Genomic DNA, 16216 nt, shown 5'->3' with positions numbered 1-16216 from the left:
CAGTGTTAGTAACTTAACTGGCAAGAAAGGTCACGAAATGGGGCAAAACTCAGTTAACAACTGTCTTGAATAGCAGTGCAAATTTTGGCCTCAGTTGTGGGTCATAAGTTCAAGCTTTACTTGTATATGTTGCTTTCAAGCTTTTCGAGCATGGTTGGGGAAGACAGAATCGCCATGGCTGGCAGATGTGGTAGCAAAATTTTGTTTATTAGTTGTGAGAGTTGTGTTGTGCTTTCACCTTCTCTCTTGGGGTATATATGTCTCTAACAAAGTGGCTGCACCTTGAAAAGATGCACCTAGGCTTTAAACTGTTGCATACGAGTCCTAGGGCCGTGATGGCGAACCTGTGCCACGCGTGCCTGAAGTGGCACGCAGAGCCATGCCCCCTGGCATGCGCGGCGTCGCCCGTTCCTCTTCTGCGATCAGCTGGCCTTCGCATGTGCAGCAGTGCGGGAAACTGGAAGAGCTGGTCTCTGCAGTGACATCATTATGGCTTGTATTAGACAGCTATGTTTAGCGAGCGCATGTGTGCTGGCCAGCTGATCGTTGCACACACATGCGTGCCAGAAACCCGGAAGACTAACTGCCTGAGTGCTGAAAAGGGACCGCAGCCTGGAAGAGGAGCTGCCCAGGGGCCATGCGCGCACCGGGAAATTAATTTCTGGTTTCCGGTGCATGTATGCCCCCTGGGCAGCTCCTCTTCCAGGTTGTGCCCCCCGATGAGCGGATGTGCACGTAACACGCATGCATGCGCGTGGTCCTTTTTTTGGCACTCAGTGCCGAAAAGGTTTGCCATCTCTATCCTAGGACAATGTCCAAATGATATGGAGAAACTTTTGGAGACTCAATCTAAATAATTGCCCTGACCTTTAAATAGTGTGTGTGGTGTTTGGATCTAAAATATGCTGGCAAAGGGTTGGCAACTCCTCAAAGAAGCCACTCCTTTTTCTGGGCTGGCATAGGTATGTGTGTGTGTCTGTGTGTGTGTATTCAAAGATCTTATGGAGGCATGACCGAATGCAATGACGTGTCATTCCCTGTTGTTGACTCCTGAATTCCAACATGTATTTCTCTAAGGACTTGCTTACAGGTGCGGCAAGGGTACCCATGCTACAACTGAAGCATTCTTGCTTGCTTCAAATGTGAACAATGCAGATTGCTAGGCTCTAGTTTTGAACTAGTAGATGCCTTATTTTTGTTTCAGAAAGCAGCGGTGTTGAAGTGGAGGATTACAATTGTTTTCTTTTAGTCATGAGAGACAGTTCTTGAGAACTGGTTGTTAACAACAAAGTTGGAGACTTCTGGTGCCGATGGTAAACAGAACAGCATTCTCCAATCTGTGATTTGCAGATATGATAGACTTTATTATCAGCAGGACAAAAGAACAAATATTGCATGGAGAAATGTTGAAATGTGAACACTCAGCATCTCAAGATAGAAGGAAAAATTACAGTGGGGAACCCTGAAATAGACTTGCCTAGATGTCTGCAATACTGGTTTGATGGACTGATTCAGTGGCTTGGCTCAAACAGCATCCCAAATCATCATGTGGTTTCTTCACATGTTGGAATAACTTGGCCAGATGTAGAGTAGTCAACAAACTATAGATAGATAAATCCAATGTTGTCTTTCTGGAAGGCACCAGATAATGGGACTTGGTGTAGTATTTGGTCTGTTTTTTTCTTCTGCCATTATCTCTTGAGAGTGGAGTTTTTCTGGGTTATTTAGAAAACCTCTGGTGAAAACTCAGCTTAGATCTGAAGAGGAATGAGTGACGTTAGACAGATGTTGGTATTGGTTGACCAAACTTATTTTATTGTTGCTATAATGTTTTAATCTCCTTGGAAGCAAGCTGGAATAATAATGCAATAAATGCTTATTATTAATCTCTATCTGACATTACTCTTGTTGAAAGTATTGGTACCATGTTTCCCTGAAAATAAGAGAGGGTCTTGTTTTCTTTTGACTCCTGAAATAAGCACTTGAACTTATTTTCTGGGATGTCTTATTATTTTTGAGATGCAGGAGGCAACAAGCGTGGTCACCTCATGGCTGCTGTTGTGTTACAATATTTTTGGGTAGGGCTTATTTTTTGGGGCGGTCTTATTTTAATGCATGTGCTCAAAAGCCCAATTGGGCTTATTATCCGGGGAGGTCTTAGTTTCAGGGAAACAGGGTATGATTATAGACAAAACAATTTATTTCTTTTACATTGTTGGAGAGAATTTTATTTTAACTTTGTAGTAATAACGGATGACATCATTTGTAATGTCTTCTTCTTAGACCAGTGTAATGGTGTGCTTAATGCACTTTAGAGATTAGCATAATATTCTTAACATATTTCCATTAAGCTTTGATGGTAGTAATTTCCATAATAACCACTGTCTGCAGCAACTTCTTGTCAAACACAGAATCATCACCCACCCTTATCTACGCTTTGCTTGGCTTTTTAAAAAGCATTTGGAGAAGATGAGCAGGTTGTTTACAGAGTTTGTGGAAGGCCTGTGAAACCGAAATTAGATTCTTTCATCATTCAGCTGTATGGCTAAAACAAAATATTGTCATATAGGTAGTAAGAAGAAGTGAAAAGCTTGTTAAAAGAAGCAAATAAATTCCTTTGAAGTCATACTTCAAGTTGGACTGCATGTCCATCCGGAAGAACCTACTTGCTGGTTTCCCATCACGTGTCTTATGCATCTCTTTAGCAGGGAAAGATGAAGAAGAACAGGGGAAAAACACTTTGATGGAGATCGAATGGGAGGAGGGGGTGGGATATAAATGTTACAAAGAAATTGGGCCAAAGCTCCATCATATTCAATGTTCTGTTCCCATAATGGCCACCAGTTGCTTCTGGGAAACTCATATGCAGGCTTGAAGGTGAGAGGAATAGCTCTGCAGATTTGTGTATTTCACTATAATTCAGTGTAACCATAAATAAAATCAAAATGAATGTTTACTTTCCTTCTTCCCGCTATTTGTAATGTACCCCCTTGCATGCCCCCCAAAGATCAAAAAGGATCATTGCCATGAAAACATTATGTAGCTCTGAAGTACAGAAATCCTGGTGGATTTGGTCTCAAATTGTTAAGGACCAACCTGACAAAGATTTTCTTCCAAGTGTGGTGATTCTACATTACCTTTAGAGATACGTTGATTCTGCAGATTGTGTAACCTCAACCTTCATTATTGTGTGGTAATATAATGGTATTGTGCATGTATCCAACGTGATCCGCCTATGATTCCCATCGCATAGATTCTTCTTGTGCTATAAATTGAGAGAGAATCTGGGAGGTTGATCAAAGGAGGGTCTAAAAGTATAGAGGAGAGCAACCAGGATGATTAGGGGACTGGAGACTAAAACATACAAAGAACTCTAGTCTAGTGAAGAGAAGGACCAGGGAGACATGATAGCAATCTTCCAATATTTGAGATGCTGCGACAGAGAGGAGGGGGCTCAAGCTATTTTCCAGGGCACCTGAAGGCCAGATAAGGAATAATGGATGGAAACTGACCAAGGAGAGATTCAACCTATAAGGAGGAACCTTCTGACAGTGAGAGCAATCAACCCATGGAACAGAAGTTGCCTTCGGAAGTTGTGGGAGCTTCATCACTGGAAGCTTTCAAGAAGAGATTGGACTGCCATTTGTCAGAAATGGTGTAGAGTCTCCTGCTTGAGTGGGGGGTTGGACTAGATGACCTATAAGGTCCCTTCCAACTCTGTTGAAAGTCTGACTGTGTACAAAAAGCATGAAGAAACCTTGATGAAGCTGGCCTGCCGGTCTGTGCTGCCTCTCACTTGTTTGTTTATCCTGAGTCTTGTCTTTCACAGGCCTCTCATCATGTGAGCTTTCTTGCTGCTGTTAGCATTCCTTGATGTACTTGCTTTTGAGCTTTTGTTAGAAGTCAAGGAGAAATGGACACTTACATAAGAGCCTGGTAGAGATACATCCAATCAAAGAGATATTGACTGTTGCAGGAATTAAGGAATGGGGTGGGTGGTGGGGATTGTTGAATTCTGTCTATTGATGCCTGTTGAGATATTGCAAGTTTGTGACAGTAAATGTCCAGATGTTCTCTTTTTGTTTCAAAGGTAACTCTGCAATTGAGAGGAGTGAAGCACCCAGGTGTTCTCTCCTTGTAACAATCTTCATGAAGTCACCTTGTTTCAAACCATTATTATATCAATATTTTAGATTAGCATATTTATACCAGGGATCAAGAATAATGAATTGAGAGAGAGAAATGAAGCAAGGAAGGATAATGTCTTGTTGTATGTGAACTGCATGCAGTAAATTCCATCTTTTGAGTCTCAGTATCTGGAGCTTCTTATTTTTCTTTGATGACGTCTCGCTTCTCATCCAAGATGCTTCTTCAGCTCTTCAAAGAGACAAAAACTCTCCAAAAAAAACCCCCAAGGAAGTCCGGTTGCCTCTTTGAGCTATTTGTAATTATGGGTAGATTTCTAAGTATATAAATAACTTGCATTTCTACAACCAAATGCTTGACGTCTCTCCATTAAAAGGCATGAATCCATTTCATTGAGAAGCATAGTATTTGAAGTCAAATTGGTTGAAACAAAAGCTCCATCTATGTGTTTAGATCGATGGTTTAGAGATAATCATCTGAAATTGTAGAGATTAAGTTATGCAAATATATATACCCTGTTTTCCCCCAAATAAGACATCCTCGGATAATAGGGCTTTTGAGCGCATGCGCTAAAATAATCCCTGCCCCAAAAATAAGTGCTCCCCAAAGATATTGCAACACAGCAGCACCATGAGGTGACCATGCACACCGCCTCCTGCACCTCAAAAATAATAAGATCTCCCTGAAAATAAGGCCGTGCTTATTTTTTTGGGGGGGGGGGTTAAAAAAAAATAAGACCATGTCTTATTTTTGGGACATAAGAAAATTGGGACACAAGCATGATGAGGATTTTTAGGACTCAGCATTGTTGGCTCATTTTATAATTCTCAGTAAGTGGCAGACTTGTTCAGAGGAATAGTTTCGTTTCTGATGATATTTTGCTCCCTGAAGGAACCCTTAAGTTCTACTTTCCCTCCCATTTGGAACTGGTTGTTTACTTTCTCTTATTGATTGTTGCTTAACAGTGGGCCTATCTGGATCAGATTTAATCTTCACAGAGGTAGATATCTCCTAAAGAATTGCATGTGATGTCAGTGGCTACATTTGTGCAAATATATTGCTCCATGTTCCTCTTTCTTTAACAAAGAAGGCCAAGAAATTGGTTTGCTGGGATCTCTCTGGTGTAAAATAGCTTAAAGGCTGAGCCAGAACAATTCACATGATGTTTGCAAGGCAGCTAATATTTTAAGTAGGTAGATAGGAGATTGACTACAAGTTGGCCAACAAACAAGAGTGCTATTTTAATTTGATGGGGAAGAGTTGCACTGCTCGATTTGTTAGGAAGTGACTTAGTTTTGTGTGTTTGTGTGTTAGTACTTATTTTTACTTTTATTAACAGAATATGAATCACGAATCTCAATTTGTAGAAAGAGCTTTCAATATAAAACTAAGTAGTGAATAACACAATGGAGGAAAAGAGGATAATGTTTCATTTGGGGATGAAGACTAGAGCAGGGGTCACCAATCTTTTGCACCTCAGGGACCACTAAATTCATAATTTTAAATCCCATGGACCACTAATATGAATTAGTGACAGGATGGGGTCCTTCAGGCACTTAGCTTGGCCACCTCTTAGCAGAGAGAAGCTCCCAGAGTCAACCCTAGCTATCCATTGCAGCTAGGAATCTCAAATACGGCCAAGAATGAATGTTTGTCTTGTAGCCAGCTGGGGCGCTAGATTGGCCTCCTGGAAACTCCATCTCTCAAGGAGCCCGGGCAACAGTTTTGCACACTGCTCACTGAAGCGCCTGGACTCCCAGGGAGGGAGGGAAGGGCTGGCGCTACTAAACTGGTGGCCAAGCTAAATGCATGAAGGACCCCATCACATCAGCAAGAGGGGTTTATTGCTTCAGTGCGCCGTATCCGGCCCAGGGGCCGTAGTTTGATGATCCCTGATTTAGTGCAATATACAAAAATGCAAAGATTTTTCTGCAGACCACCAAAATTTTCCCACAGGCCCCTGGTGGTCCATGGACCACCAGTTGGTGACCGTTGGACTAGAGCAGGGGTAGTCAACCGTTTTATACCTACCACCCACTTTTGTATGTCTGTTAGTAGTAAAAAAATTTTAACCGCCCACCAGTTCCACAGTAATGGTGATGTATAAAGTAGGGAAGTCAATTAAATTTTAAAAAGGAAAGTGCTTCAGTATCGGACAAAACCCCTACCGCCCACCATGAAAGCTGGAATGCCCACAAGTGAGCAGTAGGGACCAGGTTGACTACCACTGGACTAGAGGATTCAACTTTAGCCTGCTGGGGGAAAGTTCTTGAGGGCTTTGGCCAAAATACTTTCCCCCTCCTCTTAAATCTCCTATGGGTTGCTTTGGAAAGGATTATGGCTAGAGGGGGGTTCCCCAAACGCTTCAGTTCCTTGGCCCCTTTATAAAGTTTCAGATTCTTTATCAACCCTCAATTTATTATATGAAAAGAATGTAATAAATATTATTTTAACTAATGAGGAGGAGGAATGGAGGACCAGGAGTACGATGGAGAGGCAACACAAGGCTGCTCCTGCTGCTGGATGACCATTCAAATTTGGATAAAACAAGCTACCACATCTTTCAGATCTACGGATTAGCCTGGAGTTCTGCAGAGACCCCTAAGATTAATTGATCCCAATTTATCAACTATCTATTGACCGCCCCTCTCAGCATTTACTGCCCCCCTTCAAACCCCCAGACATTTTTCGACCCTTTAGGATACTTCCATCGACACTTGGAGGTTGATATTGGCCACTTTAAGGAACTCTTGACTCGAGGAATGATGTTAATGGCCTTCATTTTGTTTGTTGCCTTGAGTTTTTTCTGCATATGAATATAACTAATAAATGGGTACATAAATAATTAAACATAGCATGAAACAGGAGACCAGGCTGGTATTTTCTACCGAGACATGAATACCTGTCGGTGATCATGGAAAGTCAATTTAAGTTTTTTGTGATCGTGTCTAAACCAATAGAGAAAACTCTCTTCTAGACTAGGGTTAATCAGTTTGTAATTCCAATTCCATTTATCGTTTCCAAACCTTTTAAAAACTTCCAGTGCCGCCTCTGACTATTTTCCCCCCTAAAAATGGACAGTCCACTGTTTCATCATTTTGAGTCTTGAAAACCAAAGAGCTCTCCCCACCACCCACAAATTTCCACTTTGAGTTTGACGAGTTGTCACAGTTCCAGCCCACACTGTAATTCTTGCCTCCCCAAATATTAAATTCGACCTTTGGCCATCAAAAAATTGCAGGCTTCTTTTCTAAAAAAAGAGTCATCGGGGTGTTCTTATTTTATAATTTATCTTTCTACAGCAAAATGGTGTTAAGATACCCTGCTGTGTTGTTGTTCCTTTGTTCTGTGTTGTAAACTAGGAGCTGAGAAAAACTGTTGTTTTATCGGCTACAGCTGTTCCATATGGCGTGGTTTTTTTCTCCCCTTTTCTTTTACCAAATGGTGTTATTGGCTGCAACATCCCAATTGTTGGTCTTAGCATCCAGTTACTTTTTCCCGTCTTTTGAGGTATGGGAAACCAGTGCCAAGAAACCAAAAGTGGTAAAATCTTTCCAAAAAATGCTTTTAAACCTAAAGAGTCCTAGTGTGACCAAAATAACAGAAGTGTGTAATTGTTTAGTTTCTGCTGCCATATCTCCTTCCCATTTAGCATTTTTCTTAATAGTTACAAGGCCTGCATATTGTATTGTATTGGAAGAAATAATCCATCTGGTTCAGTTCCAAGCTGGGAGAAAAGACACTGGAAATGGGGAGGCTGATTGGAAAGATGGTTTAATGATAAAGCAGAACCACCAAGCACACGGTTCTGGTGCAGCTGACGACATGGACTTGAGAATGAGGGGTATTTATACCTTCTCTTGGCCTTTGCACTTGAACTTTCTCTTCCTGTGCAAGAACATGTATTCTATTGGTTGTTGTCAGACTCCCATAATGCCATGGGAGTTTGTCTGAGCTGAGTTTGGTTGAAGTTTGGGCTGATGCAATGAAAAATCTTGTGCAATTCCTATTGTGACTGAGGGCTAATCCTACCCTTGTTTAGACCTTGCTGCAGGGAATCTGCTTATGAGTAGAGCTATCTATCTCTTTATCTCTTAAGTGCTGACATCTGCTGAGGGCTATTAAGAAAGGTTGGGGCAGCTTTCCAAGCATGTTTCTCCATTTCTCATCCAGGGAAATATAATATTCTACCGTTTTAATATTTCTCAAAATATTTAATTCTTCTAGGAGTGGGGTGGGTTCTATATTGGGCAGAAAGAAAGAGACACATAAAGAGACATATAGAGCCTAGTCTTGTAATATTAAGCCCTTCCTTCTCACTTTGTTTTAATTTCTACATTTGATAATGTCATTTTTAGGCTTGTTTTAATCTCTCCATTTGATAATGTTGCCCCCCAAAAAACCCTAGATAGAAGGTTGGTTTAATACACAGCTTGCAAATAAGAACAATTTAGATAAATGCTTCTGGAATAGTTTTGTATTGCATCAATGATTAAATCCTCTTCCACTGTGCTTGGACAAATTTCAGACGGGTGGAATCTATTTAGTTTTTTTTTTATTACAATCCAATGTCTAGAAGCCTCAGTTAAAAGACCTACATGCAACCAGCAGAAAATTCTCATTCCAGGAATTGGAGTCCAAGAATCCAATGAAACCACTGAGTCACAAGCATGCAGAGATACCAAATTGTTCTTCATTTCACTAATGCCGTTTTGAATGTTTTGGAATGGTGCTTATGTTCTAAAGTTAAAAACAAACAGACTTCAGTATCCTTAGGGGATATTTTCCCCTGGGTTTTTTCGTTTTGCAAATCAAATGCAGACTTTTTTTTTGCATTAAAATCAACCTTCTGCCCTTGGTAGGTTTGCATAAAGGCAAATGAAGTAGAAAATGGCTTGGCTGCAATTGACGTGGCACAAGCCTTGCACTTGTCCCTCTTTCTAGCCTGATCATCATGTTGTGTCCTCAGCGTTCTGGTGGTGCACAGAGGAAACTTGTGTGGGACGCAGCTCACTTGCTGCAGTCCATACCTACAGAGAATAAGGCCAAAGCAACACTCTCCCGCATTGAGAAATTGGCTTGTTGGTCATGGTCCTGTAATTGCAGCGGGTGAGAACTAGCCTATGCCCTTATTGTTTTTTTGGGGGAGATAGGCAAGATAGGGGCTTGGGACATTCAATCTAGGGTTTGAGTAGTTGTTGGGATAGAGCAGAGGTGTCAAACTCAAGGCCCGCGGGCCAGATGGGGCTCACGGGGTGCTTAGCAATAGCAATAGCAGTTAGACTTATATGCTGCTTCATAGGGCTTTCAGCCCTCTCTAAGCGGTTTACAGAGTTAGCATATTGCCCCCAACAACAATCCGGGTCCTCATTTTACCTACCTCGGAAGGATGGAAGGCTCAGTCAACCCTGAGCCGGTGAGATTTGAACAGCCGAACTGCAGAACTGCAGTCAGCTGAAGTAGCCTGCAGGTGCTGCATTTAACCACTGCGCCACCTCGGCTCATGCGCCACCTCGGCTTAGATCTGGCCTGCAGAGCTGTTCTGGAAACAGCAAAGGACCAGCCTGCGGTGCCTCTGCCCATGAAAATGGCGGTTGGGAGGGCTGCGCGCAATCCTCCTGACCTCCGTTTTTGGCTGTGATAGCCTCCTGCAACCCTCTGCCAGCGAAAACGGAGCTCCGTTTTCGCTGGTAGAGCACTCGGGACACTACAGATGCCCCTGACACCAGTGACATCGAGCTGGCCACTCCCACCCTGGTCAAACCTCCTCCAGGTCAAACACAACCCTGATGCGTCCCTCAATGAAATCGAGTTTGACACCCCTGGGTTATAGCATCACCAGATTTTCTTTATTAGACAACACATGCATTGTATTATATTGCTCTAGTGCAAGGAGTAATTTGTACTGAGTAAAGCAAAACGTTAATTGCACCAAATTACTCTACGGAGATTTGGGATTTCTTTTAAATAAGACAACCACCTCATTGTATTACTTCATTGCGATTTACTACAGGATAACATTCAGTTCCTTTCGACTGAGATACTAATGAGATAAATGCAACTACGGGCTTCTCACAAACAAACTTGAATTAGTATATTGCAGTTTTCTGATATGAAATTATTACTACATTTTCTTCTTATAACCGTAAAAGATATTCCTGGTAGTATCATTGCTTTTTTTATTTTAAATGTATCATAGCCAATAAATATAATTATATACTTTAGGGAAACATGTAGATATTCACATGATAGCAATGTTCCAATATCTAAAGGGCTTCCCCAAAGAAGAGGGAGTGAACCTATTTTCCAAAGCACCTGGAGGCAGGACAAGAAGCAATGGATGGAAACTAATCAAGGAGAGAAGCAACCTAAAACTAAGGAGAAATTTCCTGACAGAACAATTAATTAGCAGAACGATTTGCCTCTAGAAGTTGTGAATGCTCCGACACTGGAGGTTTTTAAGAAAAGATTGGACAACTATTTGTCTGAAATGTTATAGCAATAGCAGTAGACTTATATACCGCTTCATAGGCCTTTCAGGCCTCTCTAAGCGGTTTACAGAGAGTCAGCATATTGCCCCCAACAATCTGGGTCCTCATTTTACCCACCTCGGAAGGATGGAAGGCTGAGTCAACCCTGAGCCGGTGAGATTTGAACCGCTGACCTGCTGATCTAGCAGTAGCCTGCAGTGCTGCATTTAACCACTGCGCCACCTTGGCTCAAGTCTACTGCTATAGGGTTAATAGCCTGAGCAGAGAGTTGGACTAGAAGAACTTCAAGGTCCTTTCCAACTCTGTTATTCTGATTGTCTTCATTTTGTTGATTTTTGATGGGATCCAGAATCTTTGATGAGGAATCGTCTAAAATCATGGTTGCATTCAACAAGCCCTGATTTTATCGAAATGATAATACTTATGCCAAGTTATCATGACTAGCATGACATAAATTCTGCCCCTTATGTACTTTCTAGTCGAACCCCTTGCTCAATCGGGACACCCTCTGTCATTTCAGATAAATGGCTGTCGAGTCTCATCTTAAAAACTTCCAGTGTTGGAGCATTCACAACTTCTGGAGGCAGGTTGTTCCACTGATTAATTTTTCTAACTGTCAGGAAATTTGTCCTCAGTTCTAAGTTGCTTCTCTCCTTGATTAGTTTCCATCCATTGCTTCTTGTTCTATCCTCAGGTGCTTTGGAGAATGAGTTTACCCCCTCTTCTTTGCTCCATCTATCTCTATTCATTAGATACACATACCCAATTCTCACAATCGTCACAGATAGTCTTTTTCACACACACACACACACACACGCTTCTATAGTGACAACCTTGTCTAAACATTGAGCGTAGCAGTGTGAACTCGCCACATGTCGCCACATTGACGAACTATCACAAATTATCGTGCATGAAAAAATAATGTCATTTCTGCCAATAGAATTGCTGCCTTGATACTCCCAGCCTGTTGCTGAGTTTCATGTTTCAATTCTGAACTGAAGGCTGCTGCTTAAACCTTTTTTTTCCGTCTACAATAGTGAACTTTTGGATTTATTTCTTTTGCCCTTCCCTTTCCTAAGCTTTTCCTGTAGCAGATGTTTCATCTCCAGGTTCTGAATCACCCTTCTTTCAACCCACACTATGTTCCATGTCAGCCTTTCCCAAGCTTAGCACTGTCAAAGTTGCCTGTTTAGAAGTCCATCTGTAATATAATTGGGAGATGGGAGTGAAGAGATGGCTTGCAGGATTTTCCCAGGTCGACCAGACGGGAAACACTGCCTGATGAACTAATTCTCTAATTCTACTTTATTGTAAGGCTGCACTTAAAGAATCTTGCATCATCTTTTTTACAGCCTGAAAGGTTTAGGGAAATTCTTTCCTGACTCTCTTTCTCTGCCCATTATGCAGCTGTGGGCTGTGCCCTCTCTTATCTGATTCTTGCCTAGGCAGCATCTCTTCCCCCATCTTCCAAGGTCATTCCATGACACCTGTCTGTAGGGCGATGCCATTTTGATAAATTAGTAGGGGGGTTGGCTTTCAGTTTTTCCCAGTTTCTTGCTGAAGGGGAATGATAAATTACCTCCAAGATGCCCAAATATTGTACATTGGGGTGTGCCCCCATGTACATACACACGCAGGGTGCTTTATCAGAATTTGCTTAATACTTTCAGTTGCAAAAAAAAGCAATCTGCAAGAAAGTCCTTATGTTTTCAATTATGGAAAACAACATTATGCACTAAAAGCATTTTTTTAAAAATAGCAATTGCACTTTTACTATCTAGAACAGTGTTTCTCAACCTTGGCGACTTTAGGTCCTGTGACTTCAACTCCCAGAATTCCCCAGCTGGGGGATTCTGGGAGTTGAAGTCCACAGGACTTAAAGTCGCCAAGGTTGAGAAACACCGATCTAGAAAGTCTGTTAATTCACTGATGTCACTTTTTAATAACCTCAAATTCACCATTTTGTGCAGACTTCTAAGACCACATTAAAAGTTAATGTCAATGTCTGTTTCATTTAAATTAAGGAAGTATGACCTTTTTCAGTTTTTTGCAGCCTTCCTGGATTGGGAGATTTGCTCATAGTCACTCATGCCCTCAATATCTCTCATCTGGACTACTGCAATGCACTCAACATGGATCTGCCCTTGAAGAGCGTTCAGTAGCTACAACTGGTGCAGAATGGGGCTACACAGGTAGTAAAAGGGTGTTGGGTATTTGACACATGTAAGACCATTCCCTCATTGAGCCCTTGTGTTTCCAGATACAATTCAAAGTGGTGGTTATTACCCTTAAAGCCTTATGTGGCTTGAGGCTAGGTCAGCTAAAGGGCTGTCTTCTCCAAGTTGTTTCTACTCATCCAATTTGTTCAGGCAGGTTGGGCATGTTGCAAGCCCATCAGCCAAGGATTGTCGGCGGAAATCAGGAAATGTGCCTTCTCTGCCATAGTCCTTGCCTTCTGAAATATTCTCCCTTCAGATATCAGGATGACTCCAACCCTGCTGGCCTTCCACAAGGCCATGGAGACTTGGTTGTATGCCAATGCCTGGGACCCGATTACATTAAGGGCCCCATGTCCTGGCTGTATTAATATTCATAGTATCATTTTTACTTGGTGCCAATATATTTATTTTGTACTCTTTAAATTGCTTACGTTGTTTTTTTATATTTTAGGATGTACACTGCCCAGAGTCAGTTATTGAGATGGATGGCTATATTGCAGAGATTCAAAGTTGAGTTAAGAATTAATCTTTTTGCTTAATTTGACTGATCTCAAAAGGCTAAACAACACAAGGATCAGTTGGTACTTGAATGGAACATTTCCAGAGAATGTTTGATAGGCTAGATTGGAAAGTAAAACAAAATTTCCTGGAACACGACAATAACAAACCAATTTTGTATTGCTTTCTATAGGCATGGCTGTGTCAATCGCGATGCTCAATCCAGTTCAGTTTTGCTCTCAGCATCATGCCCTTGGGACTTATTTTCCAAGTAGAACCTACCTTCCTTCTTTCCTTCCTTCCTTCTTTCCCTCCCTCCCTCCCTCCCTCCCTCCCTCCCTCCCTCCCTCCCTTTCTCCTTCAGTTAGCCTTGTTTTGGAGCTGTGCTGGCATTGGGATTTTAATTTTTACTCTTTTTTTTCATCTGAACATTTCCCTTACTGCTTCCCTTACTATTTACCTTATTAGCTCATAAAAGAAGTACATGGACACACAATAAGTAATTAAGCAAGTAATTAAGCAGACTTATGGTTGCTGATCTAAAGCATAGTAGGCACAATCCATCCATGTCCCTAGACAGCTTTTAACAGATGTTGGGATCATTAAGCACTGAAATTAATTTAATCAGGATTTAAACATCAGGTAACACAGCATTGAATTCAGTGTTGTTGACACCTGAGTAGATATACTTAAGAGTGCCACGTGTATTATGTTTGATTTTTGATTGGTGAAAAGTTGTTATGAACCTGGTTTTATGGTGTCTTTATTACGTTATCCTTTTATCATTGCTTCTGGACTTTGTGCTTGAGGTGGAAAAAAAATGAAACTTTGAGTTTGGGTTTTACTGATTAATATGTTTGTTTTTATAGAAATGGATAATTTATATTATTATGTAAAAGTAAAACGTTGGTTTGATGTTATTATTGTATTCACACCAAAGGAAGTTGGAAGTCAGTGCCCTTCCTTCCTTCCTTCCTTCCTTCCTTCCTTCCTTCCTTCCTTCCTTTCTCTTCCTCTTCCTTTTTTCCTTTCCTATTTTCCTATTTTATAGAAATGGGTAATTTATGTTATTATGTAAAAGTAAAACATTGAAGTTTGATGTTATCATGTTAACACCAAAGGAAGTCGGAAGTCAGTGCCTTTTCTTTCTTTCTTTCTTTCTTTCTTTCTTTCTTTCTTTCTTTCTTTCTTTCTTTTCCTTTCCCTTTTTCCTCTCCTATTTCCTACTATTTTCTTTGTATTTTTGTATTATGTATTATAAACTAATAAATAAATACAATGATTTTTTTAAAAAAGCAAGGTTGGTTGATATATGTTGACGGTGCCTCTGTTTTACAGGCAGTCAATTAAATAATTTTAGTTAGTAGCTATAAATCCAGTTCATACCAATATTATTTATGTATTTATTTTGCTCTGGGCATTTTGAGAGTGTTGTTTCTGACTGGCATGCATACACAGTTATACACCTATATATTCAAGTGTCTTATACACACCTGTGGAAAGAGGGAAATTTCCCCCATTTGCCTAGCCTGGTTTGTTTGGGAGTGAAAGATCTTGATATTCATCATTTTGCTGGCTTATGACAAGCACATTTCAATACTGCTTTAACCTAGATGAAAGAGAAGCATTTTTGGTAATAGATATGCCAATTAAATGACATTTGCATGAGTTGCTGTCATTCTTCTTATGGCATTGCAAGGCCAGGATGGAAAGAAGCCCTTTAATCTGACCCATTATTGCTGTTTTGGTGTTCTTAAATTTATTTTGCATGACCTTTACAGCTAAAAGTAAAGTTTGTTTAAAAAGTATATAGTAAAAGTTACTGTTTCTGAATACCAGTGGCGGAAGACCCTGAATGTAAATGGGACACTGCATTTGTTCTAAATAATAGAATAGAATAGAATAATAACTTCATTGTCACTTGAATGTACAGTAACCGGCATACATTAAACGAAATTCCTATAATCTTCTCCACTGTCCTTACCACTCTCTGAATGGACTTTCTGTCTGAGGCACTGCTGCCAACAAACCAAACAGTGATGCAGTTTGTTAAAATGCTCTCAGTCGGGCCTCTGTAAAAAGTGGCCAGGACAGAAGGAGAAAGATGTGATCTCCTCATTGGACGCAGGAAATGCAGACGCTGGTTTGTACACTTCACTAAGGATGACATGTGGAGAGACCAGTTCAGATTGTTAGTTATCTGCACCCTGAGATAAGAGTTTGCTATTGGCTGGGAACAGGATGCTTGGCCAGCTAAATCTTTGCCTTGATTCTTGGTATTAGGTTTAAGAGGTCCTTTGCAAGAAGAAAGGTTTCCAAGCGTGCTGTTTTGGATTAATCTGTAGATCTCTTATCTCCTAAACCTCATAGGTTTTCAAAAGAAAGGCATGCAGATGGTTTTAAGATGGCAGGAAAGGTGTGATTTACACAAGCTCACTATTCTTTCCTTTTGAAAAAAAATAGCTTAGTTTACTTTATTGTCATTGCACCTCGTACAACAAAATTAAATGCCATCCAGTGTACATTATAACTATAAAAATAAAACACAAACTATACAATTGAATTGAAACTCCCTGATATTACATTAATATTGCACTATACTGTAGAATTCAATATAGTTACTGCTCTGGGATAGAAGCTGTTTTTCAGTCTATTTGTCCTTGTTTTTATTGTCCTGTATCATCTGCCAGATGGTAATAGTTTAAAAAAAGGGTGTCCAGGATGAGATGGATCTTTAAGAATGTTTTGAACTTTCTTAAGGCAGCAGGAGCTATAAAGCTCTTCCAATGAGGGGAGACAGCAACCAATGATCCTCTGGGCAATGATGTTGGCCCTCTGGAGTGCATTCCTATCTGCTACTGT

General features: G+C 40.7%; 1 protein-coding gene across 1 annotated transcript in view; it reads left to right on the top strand.

The window, feature by feature from the left end:
- The window catches only part of GRAMD4 (GRAM domain containing 4), a 99049-nt gene that overhangs the window by 2295 nt on the left and 80538 nt on the right, over positions 1–16216 (top strand). The window lies entirely within an intron of this gene.

This window comes from Thamnophis elegans, chromosome 7, assembly GCF_009769535.1.
Source record: "Thamnophis elegans isolate rThaEle1 chromosome 7, rThaEle1.pri, whole genome shotgun sequence".
Taxonomy (NCBI): domain Eukaryota; kingdom Metazoa; phylum Chordata; class Lepidosauria; order Squamata; family Colubridae; genus Thamnophis; species Thamnophis elegans.
Note: the sequence above shows the minus strand (reverse complement) of the source record. Positions and strands in the feature narration are given on the sequence as shown.